Raw genomic sequence first — 3880 nt, 5'->3', positions numbered from 1 at the left:
CTATAATCTTAGCCTGTGTCTCGCTGAAACCACTATAGCCTGTATCTCGTTGCAACCACTATAAACCCCTATATAATAATAATAATAATAATAATAATAATAATAATAATATAATCTCGGAAGTCCATCTCAATCATGTATTACACTTTCACATATGCAGTGTTTAGTCCGTTTGAATGGAATGGAATTGTGCGTTTACCCACTTGTGGTTTGGGTGTGGTTTGTTTGAGCAGGTGTGAACGCAGGCTGCCTGCAAGCGAACCCTAGTGAGGTTCGCTTGCTATGATAACACATTTCGAATCTCATTCAACCCAACTGCAGGAAGTGAACCAAAAACGGTGTTCATACCGAGCAGTAACGTTATCTTCCAAAGTGTTTGGCAGAGATAACCGCCCCACTATTGATGCTAGTAACGCCCCCCTGGAGGAAGGACAAGCCAGGATGAGAAAAATGCAGAGGTCACATTTCACTGGCCACCACCCAAAAAGCATGTGCATGTGTTGTTGTAGTGCGGTGTGTCAAGTGATGAATAAAGATCCTTCTTCGATATCACAATCCAAATCATATCCATAAGGTTAACTACTCTTGGATCGTGTACCCGCACTTCTCACAAGCTGTTGCTCTCTGTTCTGCCCCCTCAAGTGGATAAACCAATAGGACGTTATTGTAAAATATATCTGATTATATTGAATTGGAGCACACTTCTTCTTTAAATTATTATAACATACAAGCTGCGCTCCAGCTGAGCTCAGGCTCCTGCGACTCGGGCTTTGGTCGCCCCCCCATAAAGATCCGCTTCAGGGATACAGTACGTAGTTTATTTTAAGATAATACATTAGAGATCACAATTATGTTAGACAATATTACCCACAAAAGGGAAAATCGTGAACCTGATTCTGATTTCAAGGTTCGAAATCGAGCACTCATTTCGATCGATTCACGGAATCGTGACACTCCTATGAACCAATCATTGCGCTTTGGAGTAAAACACAGCATCTGTCTTGTATCTTCTTTTCACTGCAACTCTGCATCCAGATTTATGGAATTATGATTTTAAAAAGTAATAGTGGCAATAAAACTGTATTTCACTATGATGGGTAAATTTTGCAGACAGGGTAGTCCAGGGTAGTCCGGGGTGGGGTAAACTGGGGCCACATTACGTAATTCTTTAAATAGTGAATGACAATGAAAAGATTAAGCAGCGCACATTTAATGACTGAAATTTGCAGATTTTATGTCTCTTATTCACACACACATAACAACTGCTGTCTTTGAGGAGCACAAATCAAGAGACGAACAGAGTTTTGTGGTATTCCAGCACTCGCGAGAATTATCTTCCCGCGAGGTTCTCCCGAGATGCAAAAGTCTTGCAATTTTTTTTCCACCAAAACAAATATGGATGCCGTACAGCTTGTTACTGTGGTTGTTTGTGCAGCGCTCACATTATACTTTGCACCAATTAGACACTCACGAGTCGCCACAATTCCATAAGTCACCCCTCCATTTGAGAAGTCCACACTCACCCAATCAAATCAACCATGATTGAGTCGTGACCTGGCCAATTGGGATCGTAAAGAGACTGGTCTTTCACTTACACTCACACACATATCGATGACAGCTAGGATTCTACAGCACGACCACTTGGATTACCACGAAATCAAATCGTTGCCAAATCGGCCTTGAAAATCACATAATGTGGCCCTAGCTTTGGTCGCGCTGTACAATCGTAACTGTCAATCGACCTGCTCAATCTTTCATTGTCATTCACGATTAAAAAAAACATGTAATGTGGCCCCAGCTTTAAATGACATTGCCTTTGCACCATTCCGAAGAAGAGATCGAGTTTCTCAGAATTTTCCACTTCGATTCGAATCCAGCATTTATGTCCTTAACCGACAAAGTGCAGTGGACGGCGGTTTAACTTACTCATTGGCTGCGTGGGAGCCGACAGTCCCCACGTGACCCCCAGGATGCCGAGCACCAAACACACCTGCACGGGCACCGTCCTCCTCCTCCACCTCCTCCACCTCCACCTCCTCCTCCACCTCCTCTCCCCGAGGTACGTTCTGAAGACGGGGCGCATCTCTTCGGCTTCCCGCTCCATGGACGAGTCGCTCAAATGTGGTGTATTTTGTCTTTCGGGGGCGTTAAAACTACCTGTATGATTGAACGTATCTATTTTAATTAGCTTTATATTTTTGTCTGCGAAAACAAACACAATGTACTGCTATTATACAACAATATAATAAGTAACCCTCTCGTTAATCAGATATAGGACCGGTCATTCTTTATATATATATATATATATATATATATATATATATATATATATATATATATATATATTTAATCCTCTTGGAATCTACGTGTGCCTCTCATTCCATCCATTCATTCATTCTTACCTCCGTGTTAAAAATAACTTGAAATGCAAAGTTCAGAATCCCGTATGATATCCCGTCTACACAACTCTGCCTTTTTTGGAAAATAAAAGAGAAACCATACACTTATTAATATATATATATATACAATTATATATGTAAATAAAGGACAGCCAAGCAGCAGCTGGTCTGAACTGCGGGTATTCCTCGGACGAGAAAAATGCGCTTTGACGCATGCGCATAACGTGTGAGCGTGTCTTTTTTTTTTTTTTTTGTGAGCGTGTAATAATAATTATTATAATAATCATAATAATAACAAAATAAGAATAACTTTGTTTTACTTCGCTGAGTACATTGATGTTTAGTTCCAAATAAAATAAGAAATAGGAAAAGTAGAAATTATAGTATACAAAACAAAAATTGTAATAGACAAGACAAATAAACGAGTGCATTTAGTTTCTTATGTTGCTCAATATGCAAGAATGAAGTGCATCTGATGTATAAATGCCTTTTATTGTTTGTGAGTGATAAATGTTCAATAAAAAACAGAAACGAGAAAAAAGGATAGAAGATTAAAAAAAACATTCAATAGATTTTGTATTTATTCATTTATTCATTAAAGTATCTCCTAATCACCATCTTGTTGGGCCTATTTGGCATTCACAACACCCCACGTTGCTCCTACAACAAGAACTATCGAAAATGATTAAAAGGTAGAAATACTCTGATGACAGGAAAAGTAAGTAAAAGTAGGAATTTTCTGTTAAAAGAGCACTGTGTGATTCTCTGAAAATGATATAAAAAAAATGAAAAAAATATAATCAACAAAACTATGTTGAGTGTCTATGACTGTGTTTTGTTGCTATAATATTTTTCAATATATACAAAACGGGTTTCATCCGTTCAGCAAAGTGTTTTTTTCTCGTCATCTCTGGTAATATAATGAGCACAATCGGTCAGTATAATGCCTGTAGCACAGAATGGGAATCTCTTGCTTTGTGTTTGTGAGTGTGTTCGTGTGTTCGCTCAGTTTGGGTCATACAGCAATCATGTGAGTTACAGACATTCCCCTTATGACTGTGAAAGGAAGAGTGGTAGAGTGTGTGTGTGTGTGTGTGTGTGTGTGTGTGTGTGTTGGGGGTGCAGCCTTAGGTCTGTGCGTGTGTGTGGGTACATGTGTCATGTGATGTGACCATAGGTTTTTGGTTGTTTGTGTGTGTGTGTGTGTGTGTGTGCTGCATCAGATGATAAGGATTTTGAAGTGATTATAGGGCACTGTGGTGTGTGCATGTGCGTGTGTGTGTTGGGGGTGCGGCCTAAGGTTGGTGTGTCTGTGTGTGTGGGGGGGGGGTACATGTGTCATGTGATGGGACCATAGGTTTTTGGTTGTTTGTGTGTGAGTGCTGCATCAGATTATAAGGATTTTGAAGTGATTATGGGGCACTGTGGTGTGTAGGTGTGTGTGTGTGTGTGGTGCGTGTGCATGTGTGGGGTGTGCGTGT

The sequence above is a fragment of the Zeus faber genome (assembly GCF_960531495.2).
Source record: "Zeus faber genome assembly, chromosome: 13".
Taxonomy (NCBI): Eukaryota; Metazoa; Chordata; class Actinopteri; order Zeiformes; family Zeidae; genus Zeus; species Zeus faber.
Note: the sequence above shows the minus strand (reverse complement) of the source record.